This window comes from Anabrus simplex, chromosome 1 (assembly GCF_040414725.1).
Source record: "Anabrus simplex isolate iqAnaSimp1 chromosome 1, ASM4041472v1, whole genome shotgun sequence".
NCBI lineage: Eukaryota > Metazoa > Arthropoda > Insecta > Orthoptera > Tettigoniidae > Anabrus > Anabrus simplex.
Window position 1 is genome coordinate 353,986,806 of NC_090265.1, and position 16,284 is coordinate 354,003,089.

The 16,284-nt window shown below is 39.7% G+C and overlaps 1 protein-coding gene across 2 annotated transcripts in view; it reads right to left on the reverse strand.

The window, feature by feature from the left end:
* Positions 1-16,284, reverse strand: part of su(f) (cleavage stimulation factor subunit su(f)) — a 455,931-nt gene that overhangs the window by 415,145 nt on the left and 24,502 nt on the right. The gene's annotated exons all lie outside the window — the stretch shown is intronic.

Here is a 16,284-nt window from a genome sequence, read left to right on the forward strand (position 1 = left end):
AACACATACCAACTGAACAAGCAGGATTCCGACCTAACCGAAGCTGCTGTGACCAGGTCCTGGCACTCACCAGCCACACTGAGAACGGATTTCAAGACAAGAAGAAGACCATCGCTGTTTTTGTGGACTTGACATCAGCTTATGACACAGTATGGCGACAAGGGATGATTTTGAAATTCTTGAAGATCATTCCCTGTAAGAATCTTGCAACACTGCTGAACAATATGCTATGCAATAGGGCGTTCAAAATACATTTAAACGGCAATAAGAATAAGCCCTATATACTAAACGATGGTTTACCCCAAGGATCAGTTCTTGCTCCTCTACTGTTCAGCATCTATACTGCAGATCTTCCAGAAACTACTTCCAGGAAATTCATATATGCAGATGACATAGCTCTGGCTGCCCAATCGAGTGACTTCAAAACAGCAGAAACTATACTCACAAAGGATCTCCATAACCTGAACAAATATTTCAGTACATGGCGACTCAAACCTAACTTCAAGAAAACTGAAGTAAGCTGCTTCCACCTAGACAATCAAAAAGCCAACTATGTACCTCAAGTCGAATTCAAAGACCAAAAACTTAAGTACAACCCATATTCAAAGTATCTGGGCGTCACAATAGATCGGACACTTTCATACAAACAACACCTCTCTAACACTGCAGCCAAGATAAAAACAAGGAACAACATATTACACAAGCTCAGTGGAACAGGATGGGGAGCAAACGCGACGGTACTACGGACATTAGCTCTTGCCTTGATCTATCCAGTTGCAGAATACTGCTGCCCTGTGTGGCTTAACAGTGTATATACTTCAAAAGTTGATACACAACTGAATGATACCATGAGGACAACATCAGGCACCATCAAATCGACCCATCCCCCTCACATACGAAGAGAACTGGCTCTTGTAAGAGAATGGTAGAAATGTCGCAGTAATCCTCAACTGCCCTTGCTGATGAGATCTGACATGATGAATGGACCTCCTCAAATCCTGACCACCTGGGTTTAATCCACCATCCTTGTAGAGCTCCTCCTGGTTTAATTTACCGAGAAGAGAATGGACATCTCTAAACAGAATCAGGACAAACCATGGAAGATGTAAATTTTGGCTTCACAAGTGGGGAAAATCTGAAGACCCATTCTGCGACTGTGATAATGTGACTCAGACCATCCAGCACGTTGTTATGGACTGCCCAAAAAGAAGATTCAATGGATCTGTTCAAGAATCGGTTTCAGAAATTTCTTTCTTCCGCTTGTAAACCAACTCCAGCGCTATCTTTGCCAACATATAGATAGGCATTCAAGAGACAGACCAGCTGATGGCCTAACAGACATCACTCACATGAAGTTCAAAATCAGGGTCTAGTTCTGAATCATCTACCTCTTCCTCTGAACCACTGTCATCAAAAATCTTTTGTAACATTTCTACAATTCCACTTTCATTCAATGATTCACTCATGATAGCAGAAACAAATCACTGTCTAAACACTTTGCACGATGTTAACAAAACTCTGAAAGCGCGCACCATGAGCAGCTGGAAGAAAGCTTTAAGCATGGAGTGTAGAAGCAAACACATGCAAATATAAGCTGCTATGTCTGTCTGTTAGGTCATCAGCCCAGAGGCTGGTTGAATCCTCAAATAGCACCACCAGAGGTTATGCGGTTAGAAGGAAACCCCAAAAACCAATGGCAGCACCAAAATGAGGCGTACTAAGCAAGATGAGGAGTGAGGTAGTTTGCCATTGCTTTCCTCACTGGGTCAGAAAGTACTACTGCAGCACGACTGACCCTATGAACAGCACCTTTCATAACACTCAGATGCACAAGTCATGCTCTGAATGTCATTGCTCAGCACTACCCATACCCCAGCAGCTTCCATATTGTCACAGCCATGGATGTTGACTGGGACTTCGGTGGAAGCTACACTTTACTCTGGCCTGTGCCAAGAGATGGATGCAAAAGTACTGTATCCATCAAGAAATGACAGCAGGCAGTATAAGCTGCTTTAAGTTCGAGAAAACGACGACAGGACACGAGCACACAGTAGAAAGTTCTACAAAGTGGTACATATAGTTTTCGCCCGATTCTCATTCTGGCTGTGTTGACAATGTAATAAATATGCGGGCCCGAGTCAGCCTCGGGCGCGGTCAATCTGCACTGGTACCCCACTCCGATACACACTCGGGCTCGGTCTTCTACGTGTTAATGCTGTGGACAGACTGTGTGAATCAGTAAAATATCGGGGTACACGTTGTATATGGACAGATAGTTTTCAAGCCCTACCATTTATGATCATTTGTGGGGCTGTCAGACTAAAGCAAATTGGAAAGGAATGCCAAAGTCGGAGTCCACAAAAAAAAAAAAATAAAAAAAAAAAAAAAACAAAAAAAAAAATGAAAAAGGGTGAAATAATTTCATTGCAGAGAGAACACCTTCTAGCAATAAAGTGGCGAAGTGTTCGAGGCGTGTATAGGCTGAGCACCGCACATGATGACGACATGACTGAAGTAGTTCAAAAACAATGAAGGTATTTATTAAACTACCTGTTCAATACTTTACATCCTGGTTACATAAATACAGTATATTAATACTTAATATTTTCGAGACATGTTTCGCCCCTAATTTAGTGATTATTCACATTAAGTGTACCAATTTTTAGTAATTAACCTACAAGGCTAATCTTTTAGCTTATCTTTTAATATTATGTATAACTTTTCAAGGTTGTTTTCTAGGCTGAAGATGCCCTAAATTAGGGGCAAAACATGTTCCGAAAATATTAATATATTTATGTAACCACTTCTAAGTGGATGTAAAGTATTGAACAGGTGGTTTAATTAATACCTTCATTGTTTTTGAACTATAACAATTTTCAATACAGATCAATAATGAGGTTTATAACTTTTAATATGACTGAAGTACCCGCAGCAAGAGGGAACCACAAGAAATCTAAACCATCAGCAGTAGTGGACTATAAAACAAATTCAAGATTGGTGTTGACAAGTCTAACCAATTCACAAGGAAGTCAATCAAGTCGTGGAAAAAAAAAATTCTTCCATCTGTTTGACCTTGCCATAGTGAATACCTATATACTGTACCGCACAGCTTGTTCACTAAAACTTTCCCTATCGAAATTTTGTGAGCATTTGGCAGATGATTTGGTGAACAATTTTGGGGCAGAAATTACTGAAGAGTCTATACCATCATCTGCGGGAAGGCTAGTAGGTAGACATAATTTTCCACACAGAATACCTGCAGTGGGAGCGAAGAGGGAAGGACACATGCAGCGTACGTGCAAGGTTTGCTACGGTAAGTCCAAACACAACACTGGCCGTGCTGTGAAGAAAATGACAACATATTGCCGTAAATGTGACGCAGGTCTTTGCATAGGAGAATGTTTTGAGTGTTACCATGCCAAAGCTACGTATTGGGAATAACAATGTGTAATTCTGTTGTTCAGTGACTGAAAATTATTGAACTTTTCTGAGTGAATTAGAAATTCAAGTGCGTGAACAAGGACAACAGAATGTTCCAATATTGTATCCTGAGTATCTTTCCAATGCTGAAGGCAAGCATTTTTGAGTTGATTTTATGTGACAGTCCACCTTTTCTAGAAATTTATTTGAAATTATTTATATTGCAAAAACTGACAGAAATGTGATTTTTTTGGTGAGAGTTTAAATCACGCCGGCACAGGGTAGGGACACTATCTTGACTTGCCCGGGCTCATAGTGTTAATCCTTTACTGCATGAATTATTTTTCGTTTACGTTTGGTGAAGAATATTTCAATCTTCAATGTTCAACTTACGTTCAGTGTTTTAGATTTACCAGCAATTCTTAACTGGGGCTAATAGCTTAACACTCGTATGTGATGTGGATTGCCATAACGGGGTATATATACATTCAAAGACCGAACATTACTGCCTACTGGCCATGGGTACGTATTGCAGGGCGCAAGTATACTTGCACGACCGTAGGTCGGTAATGTCTTTGAGGTTGAGCCAGAGGTACTTCTGAAGCCTGTGGTAATGTGATGGGGAGGGCCCACGTAAAATAAACGGTGGTTGGTTCGCGTGGATGCTGACGGGGTAGAAGGAGTACCTTTGGTTGTAGGGCTGTTTTGTCTTAAGTAAAAAAAAAACAAGGCATCACTGGTATATGTCTTTAAATGACTGTACAGTTAAAGATGTGCCGGAAAACTACCTCTGTTTCCGTTTATACAGGTGAAAAGTTGTATGTTGCCTGAGGGCAACAGTATGCAGTAAAGGGTTAACATGGGTTATTTAATAAGTCTTCTTCTCCTTCCTAGTATTTACCCCACGTCAATGCAGGGTCCACATTTCTGCACTTCACTTTCCATCGCTTATGATCTTTGGCGTCAACTGGAGTAATGCCCAACAAGCCCATATCGTCCCGTAATGCATCACGCCACCTCGCTCTTGGCCGTCCCCATGGACGACGGCCCTCAGGCTTCAAACCTAGTGCCATCTTCACAACTGCGGTACTACCACTGCATAGTACCTGACTATACCATCTCAAGCGTGTCTCCCTCATCTTATCACTAACAGGAGCCACTCCAAACACCGCTCTTGATATCCTGGTTTCTTACATGGTCCAACTAGTTAGTCCCAGAAGCCAATGAAGAATCCTCATTTCCATTACATGGAGATGTTGTTCATGTCTTTTTGTGACTGGCCAGCACTCAACCCTGCACAGTGTTACTGGAAAAATAACTGTTCTATAAATCCTTAATTTTAAATACAATGAGATCTTCCAGTTGAAAAAGGACTCCTGTAACTTGGCGCTCCATCCACGCTGCATTTACTCTGTTACTTGCATCCAGAAGTGTACCACAATCTGAAACAATGACTGATCCCAAATATTCAAACGGCTTTGTTCTAGGAAGATCAACGCCGTCGAATTGAAGGACCCGTTTCTTTGTTCCCCTTAACATTAAGTCAAAGTCTCTATTGACCCAAGTGACTTTTCCAGCACTGAACTAGCTGTTGTAGTTCTTGCCGAGATTTGCAGAAGACCATGACATCATCAGCGTAAACCAGACTTCCAAGGATGTGGTGCTGCAGCTCTGCAGTGATGGTGTCACTAAAGTGGATCATGGGAGACTACTGGCAAAAATGAGTGCAATTGGACTAGACAAAAGAGTGACTGAATGGGTTGCTATATTTCTAGAAAATAGATCTCAGAGAGTTAGAGTAGGTGAAGCTTTGTCTGACTCTGTAACAGTTGAGAGGGGAGTTCCTCAGGGCAGTGTTATCGGACCTTTATGTTTTCTTATATATATAAATGATATAAGTAAAGGAGTGGAATCGGAGGTAAGGCTTTTTGCGGATGATGTTATTCTCTATAGAGTGATAAATAAGTTACAAGATTGTGAGCAACTGCAACGTGACCTCGAAAATGTTGTGAGATGGACAGCAGGCAATGGTATGTTGATAAACGGGGCTTAAAGTCAGGTTGTGAGTTTCACAAATAGGAACAGTCCTCTCAGTTTTAATTACTGCGTTGATGGGGTGAAAGTTCCTTTTGGGGATCATTGTAAGTATCTAGGTGTTAATATAAGGAAAGATCTTCACTAGGGTAATCACATAAATGGGATTGTAAATAAAGGGTACAGATCTCTGCACATGGTTAGTTTAGGGGTTGTAGTAAGGACGTAAAGGAGAGTGCATATAAGTCTCTGGTAAGACCCCAACTAGAGTATGGTTCCAGTGTATGGGACCCTCACCAGGATTACCTGATTCAAGAACTGGAAAAAATCCAAAGAAAAGCAGCTCGATTTGTTCTGGGTGATTTCCGACAAAAGAGTAGCGTTACAAAAATGTTGCAATGTTTGGGTTGGGAAGAATTGAGAGAAAGAAGAAGAGCTGCTCGACTAAGTGGTATGTAAACTGTATATAGGATAATATCTTTTGTTTATTTCCACCTATTCAATACATTACAAGAAGTTGGCATTTATTTTAAAACATTATTCAGATGGGACATGTTTCGCCTCTCACTTTGAGGCATCTTCAGTCATTATCAAAAACCTTATTATTTTACCAGGCATCTGGTTAAAGATATTCAAAAATGTGTTTGATGATTATAAGAGAGGTAAGATTTACGTTAGTTATAAACATGTTCATGAAGTAACTAAAAATCCAATATATTGATAAAAACATATGTAGTTCTTTGTTGAATAGGACTTGTTTGATTCTACTAAAATAAGAGAAGGTGGCTTGAAGCCGTAGTCGTTAATAGATGTCTAATACATAGTGGAAGGCATAAAATATCAGTTCTATGAGAATATACATTACATTCAAATGATACTAAAACTAGTGGATTCAAGGGTAGTACATATAAAATGTTCAATGAAATAACTATTGATCTAATAAAATGATAAACACATATGTAGTTCTTTGTTAATTAGATTTCCACCCATCATCATCTCTGCAACTTTCTTTTTACAAATTAGGCCAACTATAAACATCTGGTGAACTTCTTGTCAACGCAATCTTGCCGAATAAATCTAAAATAACCTACGAAATGTTGACCAATAAATATCACGGACATACGCATGCCAACGTCTTCGTAACTTTTGTCAAGCAATTGGAATGTTTTTCCTTCATATTTTTTATACTAAGCTGTATATTTTGACTTATATCTTTTTACCATATATTTAGCAGTTATTTGACCTACATTTCAAACCTTGACTACGGCTTTAAGCCATCAACTGTCTTTTATAGTCACATGACGCCTTCATTTTTAAATGTACCTCTTATGAATCTACCAGTTTTTATGTATCAATTGTTTGTATTATATATTCTCATTGAACTGATTTCATATGCCTTCCACTATGTATTAGACTTCTATTAATGACTACGGCTTTAAACCGTACAATCTTACAACGTCCTAATTAACAAAAAACTACATATGTGTTTATCATTTTATTAGATCAATAGTTATTTCATTGAACATTTTATATGTACTACCCTTGAATCCACTAGTTTTAGTATCATTTGAATGTAATGTATATTCTCATAGAACTGATATTTTATGCCTTCCACTATGTATTAGACATCTATTAACGACTACGGCTTCAAGCCACCTTCTCTTATTATAGTAGAATCAAACAAGTCCTATTCAACAAAGAACTACATATGTTTTTATCAATATATTGGATTTTTAGTTACTTCATGAACATGTTTATAACTAACGTAAATCTTACCTCTCTTATAATCATCAAACACATTTTTGAATATCTTTAACCAGATGCCTGGTAAAATAATAAGGTTTTTGATAATGACTGAAGATGCCTCAAAGTGAGAGGCGAAACATGTCTCATCTGAATAATGTTTTAAAATAAATGCCAACTTCTTGTAATGTATTGAATAGGTGGAAATAAACAAAAGATATTATCCTATATACAGTTTATGAAACTTTCAATACGGACGAAAAATGATTTTCATCACTTGTAATAAGTGGTATGTTCCGAGCTGTCAGCGGAGAGATGGCGTGGAATGACATTAGTAGACGAATAGGTTTGAATGGCGTCTATAAAAGTAGGAAAGATCACAATATGAAGATAAAGTTGGAATTCAAGAGGACAAACTGGGGCAAATATTCATTTATAGGAAGGGGAGTTAGGGATTGGAATAACTTACCAAGGGAGATGTTCAATAAATTTCCAATTTCTTTGAAATCATTTAGGAAAAGGCTAGGGTGCAACAGATAGGGAATCTGCCACCTGGGCGACTGCTCTAAATGCAGATCAGTATGATTGATTGTGTCCAGACATAGAATGAACAAAAGCAGAGACAAAACCAATCCCTGATGCACGCCATCTTATGGTGCAGAGATTCCTGCAACACATTGGAGATAGCTTGTGACATTCTGATAAAGGAGTTGGGTCCATCAAATGTAATTCTGGTACAATGTGCAACTTGAGTGAGTGCCAAATAATATGGCATCTTTACTGGCTGATCTTAATTTTTTTTTCTTCTGGTAGATTGCTGCAGACAAGAAATTCCACCTCTCTCAAATCATCAGATGCTATTAACTTAACTCACTACATATGCAAAACAATAGTTTTATCATATGCATTATGCTTTTGGAAATTCTGACATCCCTTGGAACACCGTAGAAAATTCTACAATGAAAGCATTCTTAGAAAAATATTGTGTTCAGCATGTACCTTCAGAATGTACATTACATAAGAACTACCTCGACCCAGTATATCAATCAGCATTAGAGAAATTTGTGATGATATTGGGTACTAATACTTGGATTTCAATTGATGAAATTACAGATCCACTTGGACGATACATGGTGAAAATGGAAAAATGAGCAAACATTTATCAAGAAAGACCCAGCTTTTGTGCTCAAAAGAAGTTCAAACAATAAAGTCCTAAAGTATTGCATAATTCAGTATTTAAAATATTATGAGGTCCACCATTTTAATGAGCAGTTGTAGGAGGAGCTAGTTAGCCTAGCTTCAGTGCGTGAAATCACTTGAGTGGGCCCCACCCTCTCACCACTGCTAATGACCAGACCGAGATGAGCTGGCACACAAAGCCAGCCCACTTTGCCACCACTACTGTCATCATCCGTTACATCACTGGAGGCCTCTCACCAGTGTAAGAAAGGACTCGAACAGTGTTACCAAAGCATTTGATTTCCAAAGAACTCAGGGGCTTTTACTCTCGTAAAATATCTGGAAGGGCCAGCTTCCAATTCAAGGCAGACCGGACAACCTTCGGCGGTTCAGTTTGGGCTCAGTTCTGATAGTTATTCAGTCAGAAAGACAGAGCTGTGAAGTGAATGTGCTGCGGTGAAATAATGAATCACCATGCTACAATGTACACGGAATACTGTTCGTGAATTGATGGCGAAGGTGGAACAGGAACCTGGGACAATGAGTGAAGAATGCGGTAGTGAGTGTAAATTGTACAGAGTTGCGAGACTAATTGCCCGCATGTGTACATTGTGAAGTGTGTAGCTGCGAACATTGTACAGTGAGTTAATTGTGCACTGTGCTAGGGTCCAAGTGACAATTGCAGGAGTGTGTGTGGTGTAACTGTTAGCTCATGTCAAACTGAAAAACTACTATGACTGAACAGTGAGAAATGAGAGGGAGAGAGTGAACTAGTGGATTGTGTGATTTGTGAAGCAATCAGTGTTTGTAAATCTTGGAATAATCGCTACCAGTTGTGTAGTTCTTTACTTGCTACCTGCCTCCACATTACAATATTATTTCCAAATGGTGTTGAAATCAAGGAGTAGCCTACTGTTACTGTTAATAGATGCAGTGCCATATATGATTGGAGAGGGTCAACTTTTGAAGCCATTTTACCCCCCTCCCCTACCCAAAAAACCCCGGTAGTTTTGATATAGGGAACATGGCTGGGGTCAATAAAATATTACGCCTATATAAGGTTGGAGGGAGGAGCACTGCACGTGGCATTTCACGATGTTGCCACATTCCAGCATTCCTTTATGTACATGCTCTTACCCCTCGCTTCCGGCTCACTTGTTTTCTCCGTCATTCTGACCGCTGTGATCTGTTGTAGACTGCCTGGCCAGGCGGTGTCGTCCCATTTGCGATCACTCTTATACAAACAATCAGGTTCTTATCAGTGACATACAAACAGTCAGGTTGCTGTAAGGGAAATCCTTACTGAAGAATTAGTACAGGAAAATATCCCTCAAGTAACTGGCGAAACTGGGAATCTTACGAATCGTATGTTGAAAGTCATTAAATTACTTATACTTACCGTTTGAGACTGATGCGTTTATATCGGGACTGACAGGGAATAAACAGGACTCAAATAAACCTTTTATTTACCGAGCTGGATAGCTGCAGTCGCTTAAGTGCGGCCAGTATTCGGGAGATAGTGGGTTCGAACCCCACTGTCGGCAGCCCTGAAGATGGTTTTCCGTGGTTTTCTAATTAATTTATACAGAATGTTTCTACTGCCGGATGCCCTTCCTGGCACCAACCTCAGTTGAGGAGCTAATGAAGACGAAATGTGTTATGGTGAATAAAATTGGGTAAGGGGTGCCTATGGATAGGAACTGTACCGGCATTTGCCTGGAAGTGAAGATATTAAGCCACAGAAAACTATTCTGAGAAGAGCCGACAGTGGGATTCGAACCCACGCGTTTCCCGAATGCAGAGCTTGGCTCCATAGCGACAGAGCGTTAAAACGCGCGGCCACTCGGTCTACTTTCATCTATAAAAATAAAATTATAATTTTTGTCTGTACGCTTTGATTAGATGTACAAGATCAACATCATCAAAATCTGTTTACCCTCCAGGTTCGGCTTTTCCCCCGGACTCAGCGAGGGATCCCACCTCTACCGCCTCAAGGGCAGTGTCCTGGAGCTTCAGACTCTTGGTCGGGGGATACAACTGGGGAGAATGACCAGTACCTCGCCCAGGCGGCCTCACCTGCTAAGCTGAACAGAGGGCCTTGTTGAGGGATGGGAAGATTGGAAGGGATAGGCAAGGAGGAGGGAAGGAAGCGGCCGTGGCCTTAAGTGAGGTACCATCCCGGCATTCGCCTGGAGAAGTGGGAAACCACGGAAAACCACTTCCAGGATGGCTGACGTGGGAATCGAACCCACCTCTACTCAGTTGACCTCACGAGGCTGAGTGGACCCCGTTCCAGCCCTCCTACCACTTTTCAAATTTCGTGGCAGAGCCGGGAATCGAACCTGGATCTCCGGGGGTGGCAGCTAATCACGCTAACCACCACACCACAGAGGCGGACAGATGTACAAGATTCCAGAACTTAATGTTAAGAAAATGTTTAGATTACAATAAGTTGAAAAAATGACGATTCTATAATGATAGCGCGAAGAGATTATATTGCATTCAGAAAATAGTGGGTTCGAATCCCATTGTCGGTAGCCCTGTAGATGGTTTTCCGTGGTTTCCTATTTTCACAACAAGCACAACGAGCACGACGAGTCCTGGGCCTCCCTCTTCCTCGAGGAGTATTCATCGTACTCAAATATAAATTAAAATACAATGATTGCACGTGCGTACGTACGTAAATAGTATTTAAAATAAAATTAGAAACTTACTAACGGCCACTCACACTGAACTGCTTGCAACAAGATCTAGCTCACAAGTGAAGTGAGAGGTTTGGCAACTCCCAGCAAGACGAGCCTCCCAGAAGTTTTATCTCCATGGCAACCGCAGTCGCCCCACCCTCGTTTCCATGGCAACCACACAGCCACTCCCTTTATCCCGCCTCGGCAGGCAGTAAACGGACCTCCCTCTACGAAATGTCACAAGCCATCTCTTATTATTAGCAGTATAGAATTCTGAACAAATAGCAGTAATAAAACAAAAAATGTGTGGAAAGAATGGTTAATTTCGATGTGATTATGTAAACTGTAATACAGAATTTAATTTTTAAGAGCAATTGAGTTAGAGCAATTTTGCATAAGACTACTTTTGCAATATAATTTCAATGTCATTTATTACCCTACTCATACTCTTTAGTGCTTTTTTTTAGGCATCTAAAATACTACTATTTAGTGTCCAATGCTTACCTATAACGCTTCACCTTCCTCAATACCTCAGCCAATCTTCCTATCTGCTACAGTCTGTACATTCCATATTCCAATTCAGGTGTATGATTTCACGCAAAAGGTCAAATTCTATTGTTCATTAATATTTCTGTAATAAAGTAGTCCTGGCCCACAGCACCCAAAGCTTAGCAAAGGAGCTGCCTTCTACGCATCCAGATCTACTGATTTTCTGTAAGAATTCCTTCCTTTACCCTTTAAAGTTCCCATTTCTATCCACAAGACAGCAGGGATCCTGACCTCTAAACCCTCATCAGTAGGGTTGCCTCTTCTGCCAGCTCTGCAGTACCGAAGACTATCTACTCTGCCTTCACTGCCATTTAGGACTACACTAGAGTCCCATCAGCAGTCATTTTCAGGATTCTTTTACGGCCTTCACAGATACCATTATAGGTCCCAGGGCACACTAAGAATCCAATGTACAGACATTCTCCTACTTCATGCTGCTGAATCTTCCACAACAAGGATGTGGGTTGGACTTCTAGAGATGAAGCAACTGAAGTTTTGAATAAATCAAAAGATAACATTCCCACCATGCTGAATTACTAAGGTAAGACTATGCTTTGTGTTTTTGTGGTGGTCAGTAAAACATCTGAAAATACATGTCCCTTTTCTCATGAACTAATCATTCCATTAAGCAGGGATTTGTGCTGAATGAATTTTTGAACTCTTGCTTTTTTCTTATAATTGGCTTAACGTCACACCGGCACAGATAGGTCTTATGGCGAAGATGGGATAGGAAAGGGCTAGAAGTGGGAAGGAAGTGGCCGTAATTACAGTACAGCCTCAGCATTTGCCTAGTGTGAAAATGGGATACCACAGAAAACCATCTTGAGGGCTGCCAACAATGGAGTTCGAACCCTCTATCTCCTGAATGCCAACTCACAGCTGCACGCCCCTAACCACACAACCAACTCGCTCGGTTGAAATACTGTCTCCATCTCTTCTGTACAGTGTTCCAGAGGCAACAATAACACCAGTTTCCACTGCATCCTGAAATAACTGTTGCAAATAATAATAATAATAATAATAATAATAATAATAATAATAATGCCAATTACTACTCTGTCTAAAATATGACAGGTCTCTTCTATTTTAGTGTAAGCAATAAAATAGCAAAATCAATGACTGTGAACAAAATTATTTTGGGTCTCTACTGCAAATGTTTAAAAACACTGTGATAACTAGTGAGGGGATTTTAAGGTACAGCACTTGTCCAAAAATATAGCTATTTTCATACAGGTAGGTCAATATATATTTGGGGAAATGAAATGAAGTGAAATAAAACACAATTTGTTGCACCTTTCTGCGAGATTACTACATTTTGCCACCTATTCCCTTTTATTTCATGCGTCACCTTTTCCCCTACACCTTCATTTGCGCTTTTAAAAGATTCGGCAGATTTTTTCTCTCTGCCTGCACAGATTTCAAAAATTTTGTTTAATCAGAAGTCAATAATAGCAAAAATATAATTTATGGAAATAATCAGTAATTCATACACCAGCAACAATGACCAACCTGTAGCTGTGAAATCAAATTAAAATTTAAACAATGATGTTGCAACATTTTAAACTAAGTTCAGTTAGTACTGGCATGAAGTTAACGGTTCCACTTATAGAACGGGTACTCTCTTTTTGGCCATGTTAGTGTTTTACCAGTCTGGACCAGAACATATTTTTCACAAAACAAAATCATACTGAAGGTTAAGGAGAAGTTCTATGCACTTTCAAAGGAATTCAAGATGTAGACCTAATTCATCAAAACTGATGGCATTATTCTTCGATGTGCCATTTGCGAAGTAAATATTGAAACATCAAAGAAAGGGATAAAACCAGCACATCCAGTACAGCAAACATGTAAAGAACACTCAAATTTGCAAGTCATAACCTAAGTAAACTACTCTCGATACACGCTTTCACTTCAGGATCTGAAAAGCAGTGGTCATTGCAGGAGTTCAGTGCAGATATTGCCATGGGCATTAATTCAGTCAGGAATTACAGTCCACAAGGTAAACAATCCCTGGAAATGATAGACCTGTGGCAATAGCTTTCATTGATTTAAAGAAAGCCTCTGATAATGTAAACTGGAATGTACTGTTTGAAACCCTAAGAAAGCTGAAAATAGACTACAGGAACAGAAGAATACTCTATCAACTTTACAAGAACCAGACAGCATTAATTGGCAAGGAAAGAGTGGAAGCAAGAATTGGGAAGGGAGTAAGACAGGGATGTGGACTATCGCCACTTTTATTTAACAGCTATATCGAAGAAGCCATTAAAGAATTTTTAACTATGAAGTCATGGTATAAAAGTTAATGGCAAACTGTTCACTACCATATGTTTTGCAGATGATATAGCCCTGATAGCTGAGAATGAGAGAGGAATGGATAAGGCATTGAATCACATAAATGAATTACTACAAAGACAGGTGCGCTTGACAATAAACAAAAAGAAAACCAAGGTAATGGTATGCACTAGGGAGGGTGACCAAACTGTAAATGTGCTAATGGATGGAGAGAAATTAATCCAAGTAAAGGAATTTAAATATCTAGGGAGCCTGATCACATCTGATGAAAATGTACAAGGGAAGTAAATACTTGAATTGCACAGGCGAAGAACCCTTCTCAAATTTTTTTTGCTATGGGCTTTACGTCGCACCGACACAGATAGGTCTTATGGCGACGATGGGATAGGAAAGGCCTAGGAGTTGGAAGGAAGCAGCCGTGGCCTTAATTAAGGTACAGCCCCAGCATTTGCCTGGTGTGAAAATGGGAAACCACGGAAAACCATTTTCAGGGCTGCCGATAGTGGGATTCGAACCTACTTCTCCCGGATGCAAGCTTCACAGCCGCGTGCCTCTACGCGCACGGCCAACTCGCCCGGTCCCCCTTCTCAAAAAAAAAAAAAAAAGAAGTTTCTATTAATATCCAAGGATGTTAATTTACAGTTGCGGAAGTACTTTGTGAAAAGTTTTATATGCAGTATTGTAAGCTAAGGCTCTGAAACACAGACCCTGTGAAAAGATGTTTTGAAAATCAGGACATCTGAGATGTGGTGTTGGAGACAAATAATGAAGATACCTTGGACTGATAAAGTCACAAACAAGAATGTTCTCAAAAGAGAAAGTGAAATACGCATCCTGGTTGAATCCTTGAACAAAAGAAAGAATAGCTTTGTTGGCCATATGATTCGTCATTCTGATTCGTGCACTACCCTTATTGAAGGGAAGCTGAAAGGAAGGAGGAGTAAAGGAAGACCAAGAACTCAATGTATAGACGGCATTAAAGGCAAATACACCTATTGCCACTTGAAGCTATTGGCTAAAGAAAGAAGACGCTTGGAAGACATGCATGTCACCCACCAACCTAATGGCTGAGGAGAAGAAGGTAAACAATCCTGCATTCAAATCCTTCCTTGAGAAGGGCAGGCAAAGGTCAACCACCGAATGAAAACACTGAAAAAAAAAGAATACATACAGCCAATTTATGAGAATGTATTTGAGAAAATAAAGGCGGATAGCAAATATGAAGTAGGATTCATTTTTAGATAACACTACTGATGAGCTGCAAAGATATATTTTGAATGTGTAGGTATTTCCGTTATCTGCTGAATGGGTGAAACCGATGCTTTTTAAAATGTATCAACTCGAGAAGGCAAATGCCTGCACAATAATGCAATCATTCAATGACTCATGAATGAACCTGTGGCCAAGGGACATACAATACAAAAAGGTAAGGCTTGTGATGACTGATTAACCCAATGACGCTACACCCGCCTATCGATGGGCTGATGAGGCCGGTCCAGTACAGCCACGCCCGTCTATAGACAGTGCATGAGAACTTCAATTTTTTTTAGTTTCCCGGTTCACTCTCAAGTGTATATACGTAAAAAAAAAATGTCTTATTTTACTACCACCTATTCAACACAATTCAAAATGTTAACATATGAGTTAAAAACCAATGTTAAAATATAAGTTGAGACATGTTTTGCCCCTTCTTATGGGGCATCCTCAGTCAATATCAAAACCTCAATTTTACCAGGTACCTGGTTGAAAATTATTCTAAAATATGTTGTAAAATGACATGTTGAAGTAAAATTTACAGTTCATCACAAACGATGTTTCTAAATTAATGAAAACTGATAAGGAATACTTGCACAAAAATTCACTTGGAAAGGAGGTGTCATGTGATTAAAAATGACAATATTGATGGCTTGAAGCCATAGTCGATGTTTGATATGGATGAAGACTTACATGTTAATACAAAATGGTAGAGAGAGTAAAAAAACAAATGCGATGTTAAGTACAAAATAGTAAGGAAAAGCATTCCAATACTGTGCCAACATCGTAGTATTTGACCTTGGCGTGTTTTACTCGATACAGTCTATGTAAGATTAGTCAAGTCCTAAAATTTAACATCTAGCCCAGAAAAATGTTGCATTCACGTTGCAGTTCAACAGATTACTTGTTGGACTAATCTATTGTAGGCTGAACCGTGCGAGTTTGGCGAAGTAACATTAGACCATCCCTTGCCGTTGTGCACTTTCTTGATTAATGGTGTAATTTGACGCAAAGAGAGCGATAATATTTATTACTACAAATTGGACACTATATTGAGCAATGGAATTGACATCTTGAAGAGGTTGCAAGTTATGAATCTCAAACCTCCATCACACTTCTGTAAACA